This window comes from Salmo salar, chromosome 18, assembly GCF_965601325.2.
Source record: "Salmo salar chromosome 18, fSalSal1, whole genome shotgun sequence".
NCBI classification, from domain to species: Eukaryota; Metazoa; Chordata; class Actinopteri; order Salmoniformes; family Salmonidae; genus Salmo; species Salmo salar.
In genome coordinates this window covers 96,263,606-96,271,639 of record NC_138308.1, presented here as the reverse complement: position 1 = coordinate 96,271,639, position 8,034 = coordinate 96,263,606, and positions in this window count along the sequence as shown.

Below are 8,034 nucleotides of genomic sequence, written 5' to 3'. Positions count from 1 at the left end.
AGCTTCATCCACACATTGTGGAGAGTAGCTTTACCTTAGAAACCTATTGCGCATCTCCGCTGATTTTTCTACAGAGTCCTCTTTGGAGTGGCAAATACCACACAGTCTGAAAAACTGGCTTCTTGGAAGTCCTCTTTTTAATGTCTCAGGGTGGAATCTGTCTCTCTGTAATATAGTATTGTCTCAGGGTGGAATCTGTCTCCCTGTAATGTAGTATTGTCTCAGGGTGGAATCTGTCTCTGTAATATAGTATTGTCTCAGGGTGGAATCTGTCTCTCTGTAATATAGTAATGTCTCAGGGTGGAATCTGTCTCTGTAATATAGTATTGTCTCAGGGTGGAATCTGTCTCTGTAATATAGTAATGTCTCAGGGTGGAATCTGTCTCTGTAATATAGTATTGTCTCAGGGTGGAATCTGTCTCTCTGTAATCTAGTATTGTCTCAGGGTGGAATCTGTCTCCCTGTAATAGAGTATTTCTGTTTGTTTTCTATACAGAGTTGTAAACAGGGTACCATGTGATTTCTCAATCCACATATCGAGGTAATGAACAAGTCTGGTGTCACATTCAATAGTGAATTTCAGATTGGGGTCAATGTCATTGAGAAATGCTATAAAGTCTGACAGCTCTTCTCCCGTTCCTCCCCATATGCAAAACATGTCATTAATATATCGATACAACTTCAGGATTTTTTATTTAAAAAACGATTTTAATTTTCATTGTTAACAAAATGTTCTTTAAAAATGACCCACATAAAGGTTAGCATTGCTTGGAGCAAATTAGGAGCCCTTCAACGTCCCATTCGTTTGGAGGTAGAATTCATCATCAAACCTGAAATAGTTATATGTCAAAACATATTCAACTGTAGAATAAAGTTTGTTGGGGGGTATTTGTTAGTTTCTCGTTCTCTCATATAATGAGCCAGGGCTGCCAGGCCCCGTGTGGGGAATGCTGGTATATAGACTCTCAACATCTAATGTGACCAAAATACATTGTTAAAAGTATTTTAGTTGAACTTCTCTCTGACAGGGCTTGTGATTAGTGTGTGTACACTACCTGTGGCTCCATTTAACACCATACAGACAAACCTTTAAACTCTCAAACACTTAAATCATTACAGTTTTTATTCCTTCAGTTGGGAAGAGGATGGATACATACAGTGATAGAATTACATTCAGAACATATAATAGTATCTCTATGGTAACAGTGATAGAATTACATTCAGAACATATAATAGTATCTCTATGGTAACAGTGATAGAATTACATTCAGAACATATAATAGTATCTCTATGGTAACAGTGATAGAATTACATTCAGAACATATAATAGTATCTCAATGGTAACAGTGATAGAATTACATTCAGAACATATAATAGTATCTCCATGGTAACAGTGATAGAATTACATTCAGAACATATAATAGTATCTCCATGGTAACAGTGATAGAATTACATTCAGAACATATAATAGTATCTCTATGGTAACAGTAATAGAATTACATTCAGAACATATAATAGTATCTCCATGGTAACAGTGATAGAATTACATTCAGAACATATAATAGTATCTCTATGGTAACAGTAATAGAATTACATTCAGAACATATAATAGTATCTCCATGGTAACAGTGATAGAATTACATTCAGAACATATAATAGAATCTCTATGGTAACAGTGATATAACAGATAGAACCTGATGTACTCTCTTAGATAAGAAGGTGTTATCAAGAACCTAAAAGTCCAACACAGAACATATTCCTTGAGAAGTTACAACAGCTCACCCCACATTCTGCCACCACAATTCCCCCTTTGGTGCCATGGAAACCATAGGCATCACCAAACATGACACATCTGAGATGTGGTCAGACAGAACTGAAAACCTTCTGGTTTCTGGGAAATTTGCATTTTACACAGAAAGGGGTGGCCTCAATGCAACTACTAAAAGGCCATTTAATAATAACAATCCAGGGAGTAGGGAGATTCATAGGGATCGTCTCGAATAGGACAATATCAGTATGTACTATCGTATGTACAGACCACAATCTCCTCACCAAGGATGTCAGGATGAGAACAGCCAGAATGATGTCACAAGGACGCCAACCAGGGCTAGGAGACTTTGCAACATGAGAGTTCCAATGTTCCGCAGGCTATTTTTCACCCATGCAAACAGATGCCAACCCCACTCGTTATCTTGCTTGTTTACAGTAGCAACCACCTGTCTTATAGTGGCAAAATACTCAGCAACCCCAATGGAAGAATCCAGAATGTAAGTACAACATTCTGAACAACATCCACACTTTTCTGCTAGGAGAATATCCAAAGACAATCTATTATGCAAGACCATGGTAATTATAGCCATAAGTTCAGCAATTCATTCTTACAAAGCAGTAGTATTCACCCATTCTTCCCACTTGATTGGCTAGTTCTCTAATGGAATCAAGCACAGTTGTCATGCCATCATTGGGAATTCATTCAGAGAAAAAAACGTTTGCAGGGCCAGCTACAATAGTCCTCCTATACAACTGAGAGAAATGGTGATTTTTGGGGTTCTGGGTTATCTTGGGCAGAGAGGTGGGATTATTCAAATAAAATCTTCTAATGTAAAACACCTTATCCTCCATCCAATTAACCTCTCTGTCTGTAAGGTTTCCTGCTTTGGTCCACATAAATATTTCATAAGCACCGAGGGGTACAGCTAGTAATGGTACAGTCTCAGCACCGTCTGGTAACCATCTACAACCTCAACAATCTGATACATTCTGTAGTACAGAGACATTACTAGATAATGTCTCTGTACTACAGAATGTATCAGATTATCTAGTAATGTCTCTGTACTACAGAATGTATCAGATTATATAGTCATCTGATACATTCTGTAGTACAGAGCAGTATACAGGGTAAGCAGAGAGCCCCTACTGGGTTGTGGGAGGTCCCAGGGTAAGCAGAGCGCCCCTACTGGGTTGTAGGAGGTCCCAGGGTAAGCAGAGAGCCCCTACTGGGTTGTAGGAGGTCCCAGGGTAAGCAGAGAGCCCCTACTGGGTTGTAGGAGGTCCCAGGGTAAGCAGAGTGCCCCTACTGGGTTGTAGAAGGTCCAAGGGTAAGCAGAGAGCCCCTACTGGGTTGTAGGAGGTCCCAGGGTAAGCAGAGAGCCCCTACTGGGTTGTAGGAGAGTCCCAGGGTAAGCAGAGTGCCCCTACTGGGTTGTAGAAGGTCCAAGGGTGTCACGACTCTCCTTGTTTGGGCGGTGCTCGGCGGTCAACGTCACCAGTCTTCTAGCCATCGCCGCTCCACCTTTCATTTTCCATTTGTTTTGTCTTGTTTTTCCGCACACCTTTTTTACATCCCCTCATCACTCTACGTGTGTATTATCCTCTGCTCCCCCCATGTCTGTGTGTGTAATTGTTCGTTACGTGTAATATGTGTGACGCTTCATGCTGTTTATTTTCACCGGGTCTTGTTTGGAACCCGTGGTATTGTATGCTGTATATTATTTGTGTGACGAGTGCGCTATTCGCTTTTGCCTTTGGCGGGAGTGTCGTTACGCAGTTGCGTCTGACTGTTTTCCTTCTGCAAAATAAAGTGTGCCTTTTCACTCATCTCTGCTCTCCTGCACCTTACTTCAGTTAACCAGGTCCGCACACTGTTGACACAGGCTAAGCAGAGAGATCCTACTGGGTTGTAGGAGGTCCCAGGGTAAGCAGAGAGATCCTACTGGGTTGTTGGAATAACAGCACTAAATCTTCCTCCAGCTCTCCTACTTGCTTACAGTTGTAGGCTTGGATCCAGGTGTCTTTCCATCAGCACTTAACCACCATTTGGGTGGTGATGACGGTCTGATTTGGTCCTGTCCACCTGAGTTTCAAAGGTTCTTTACGTCTGTCCTGCCTCCTGACCAATACCCAATCTCCAGGCTGGAGATGGTGATGGGGACGGTCATCTGGGGGAGATTGGGCAGCAGAGACCTGTGAGTGAACAGCTGGAATGCAGTTAGTCAGAGCTCTACAGTACTTCATAGCTTCATCCAACAGATGCAGATCAGGGACTGCTGCTGGTGGTGATGCAGGGGTCCTTATGGGATGGACTATCAGTACCTCATGAGGACTGAGGCCAGTTTTTGTAACTGAGGTGGAACGCATTGAATACAAGGCTATGGGTAGAGCATCCACCCAGTTAAGTCCTGGCTGAGCACATATCTATGGGTAGAGCATCCACCCAGTTAAGTCCTGGCTGAGCACATATCTATGGGTAGAGAATCCACCCAGTTAAGTCCTGGTTGAGCACATATCTATGGGTAGAGCATCCACCCAGTTAAGTCCTGGCTGAGCACATATCTATGGGTAGAGCATCCACCCAGTTAAGTCCTGGCTGAGCACATATCTACGGGTAGAGCTTCCATCCAGTTAAGTCCTGGCTGAGCACATATCTATGGGTAGAGCATCCACCCAGTTAAGTCCTGGCTGAGCACATATCTATGGGTAGAGCATCCACACAGGTAAGTCCTGGCTGAGCACATATCTATGGGTAGAGCTTCCACCCAGTTAAGTCCTGTCTGAGCACATATCTATGGGTAGAGCATCCACCCAGTTAAGTCATGGCTGAGCACATATCTATGGGTAGAGCATCCACCCAGGTAAGTCCTGGCTGAGCACATATCTATGGGTAGAGCTTCCACCCAGTTAAGTCCTGTCTGAGCACATATCTATGGGTAGAGCATCAGCCCAGTTAAGTCCTGGCTGATCACATATCTATGGGTAGAGCATCAGCCCAGTTAAGTCCTGGTTGAGCATATATCTACGGGTAGAGCATCAGCCCAGGTAAGTCCTGGCTGAGCACATATCTATGGGTAGAGCTTCCACCCAGGTAAGTCCTGTCTGAGCACATATCTATGGGTAGAGCATCAGCCCAGTTAAGTCCTGGCTGATCACATATCTATGGGTAGAGCATCAGCCCAGTTAAGTCCTGGTTGAGCATATATCTACGGGTAGAGCATCAGCCCAGGTAAGTCCTGGCTGAGCACATATCTATGGGTAGAGCATCCACCCAGTTAAGTCCTGGCTGAGCACATATCTATGGGTAGCACATCCACCCAGTTAAGTCCTGGCTGAGCACATATCTATGGGTAGAGAATCCACCCAGTTAAGTCCTGGCTGAGCACATATCTATGGGTAGAGCTTCCACCCAGTTAAGTCCTGGCTGAGCACATATCTATGGGTAGAGCATCCACCCAGTTAAGTCCTGGCTGAGCACATATCTATGGGTAGAGCTTCCATCCAGTTAAGTCCTGGCTGAGCACATATCTATGGGTAGAGCATCCACCCAGTTAAGTCCTGGCTGAGCACATATCTATGGGTAGAGCATCCACCCAGGTAAGTCCTGGCTGAGCACATATCTATGGGTAGAGCTTCCACCCAGTTAAGTCCTGTCTGAGCACATATCTATGGGTAGAGCATCCACCCAGTTAAGTCATGGCTGAGCACATATCTATGGGTAGAGCATCCACCCAGGTAAGTCCTGGCTGAGCACATATCTATGGGTAGAGCTTCCACCCAGTTAAGTCCTGTCTGAGCACATATCTATGGGTAGAGCATCAGCCCAGTTAAGTCCTGGCTGATCACATATCTATGGGTAGAGCATCAGCCCAGTTAAGTCCTGGTTGAGCATATATCTACGGGTAGAGCATCAGCCTAGGTAAGTCCTGGCTGAGCACATGTCTATGGGTAGAGCTTCCACCCAGTTAAGTCCTGTCTGAGCACATATCTATGGGTAGAGCATCAGCCCAGTTAAGTCCTGGCTGATCACATATCTATGGGTAGAGCATCAGCCCAGTTAAGTCCTGGTTGAGCATATATCTACGGGTAGAGCATCAGCCCAGGTAAGTCCTGGCTGAGCACATATCTATGGGTAGAGCATCCACCCAGTTAAGTCCTGGCTGAGCACATATCTATGGGTAGCACATCCACCCAGGTAAGTCCTGGCTGAGCACATACCTATGGGTAGCACATCCACCCAGGTAAGTCCTGGCTGAGCACATATCTATGGGTAGAGCTTCCACCCAGTTAAGTCCTGGCTGAGCACATATCTATGGGTAGAGCATCCACCCAGTTAAGTCCTGGCTGAGCACATATCTACGGGTAGAGCTTCCATCCAGTTAAGTCCTGGCTGAGCACATATCTATGGGTAGAGCATCCACCCAGTTAAGTCCTGGCTGAGCACATATCTATGGGTAGAGCATCCACCCAGGTAAGTCCTGGCTGAGCACATATCTATGGGTAGAGCTTCCACCCAGTTAAGTCCTGTCTGAGCACATATCTATGGGTAGAGCATCCACCCAGTTAAGTCATGGCTGAGCACATATCTATGGGTAGAGCATCCACCCAGTTAAGTCCTGGCTGAGCACATATCTATGGGTAGAGCTTCCACCCAGTTAAGTCCTGTCTGAGCACATATCTATGGGTAGAGCATCAGCCCAGTTAAGTCCTGGCTGATCACATATCTATGCTTAGAGCATCAGCCCAGTTAAGTCCTGGTTGAGCATATATCTACGGGTAGAGCATCAGCCCAGGTAAGTCCTGGCTGAGTACATATCTATGGGTAGAGCATCCACCCCGGTGAGTCCTGGTTGAGCACATATTTTTGCCAGTTAATTTTTCTAAACGTCATTGTAGCATTCTCTAGGTCCAGAACTATCTGGTAAACGGTAAATGCAAATTCCTCTTAATTTGCATCATGTCACACAGTTCTTTCATTATCTTCTTGGTGAAGTGTGTCCGACCATCACTATCTAGACTTTGTGGTACGTCGTGGAACAATGTCTTATAACAGGCAACTTAGCCACAGTCCTTGCTTCCTCATTTGATGTGGGGATGGCTTCAATCCATTTGGAGTAACTGTCTATCATTACCAACATACAGTGTTTTTATTTAACAGGCTGGCATGTGAACCAAACCATTTAGCATATCTACAAAAGAGCCCCAGGAGACTGGTAGTGTCACATGCGTGGATGAAAGGGGACCAAAACGCAGCGGGTATAGTGCTCATCTTCGTGTATTTATTTGGAGAGAGTGAACACTTAAACAAAATTAACAAAGACAATCAACAGTTCTGTAAGGTAACCAACTATACAGAAAGCAACCACCCACAAAAACACAGGAAAAACAGGCTGCCTAAGTATGGCTTCCAATCAGAGACAACGACAGACACCTGCCTCTGATTGGAAGCCATACCCGGCCACACATAGAAAAGAAAACTAGAACATATCCCCTGGAAACAAACAAACCCCAAAACACACAGAAACAACACCCCCTGCCACGCCCTGACCATACCACAATGACAACTGACCCCTTACTGGTCAGGACGTGACAGGTAGGCTTGACAAAGAGTTGGTACTTGCTTTCCTGCTTTTAGAGGTTGGACACAGATTTGAGCTGTGATTGTGGTAAATTTGGGTGTGTACCATTATTTTCTACAAGCACTTACCATTCCCCTTCTGGACACATGACTGACACCAAAACAATATAATACTGCTGGTTAAATACAAATAGACTAATCAGAATAACAAATACAATTAGAATGACAACCCCCGTGGAATAGACACCTTCTAAAGGAAACTATCCCAGAACCACTTTCACTTGTAATCTTATCATCTAGACCTGTAGAACCGACATATGTTCTGAATTATTGTCCCTGGGACATCAACTAGTAAAACGATGAAACCTGTTTTTTAACTAATCGGCTAGGGCTGTCAAAAAGTTGTTAATGGCTTATAAGCTTTAAAAATATATATTCCTCCCTGTTCCATCCTGTTCTACTCTCTCTGTTCCTCCCTGTTCTATCCTGTTCTACTCTCTCTGTTCCCCCCTGTCCATCCTGTTCTACTCTCTCTCTGTTCCTCCCTGTCTCATCCTGTTCTACTCTCTCTGTTCCTCCCTGTCTCGTCCTGTTCTACTCTCTCTGATCCTCCCTGTCTCATCCTGTTCTACTCTCTCTGTTCCTCCCTGTCACATCCTGTTCTACTCTCTCTGTTCCTCCCTGTC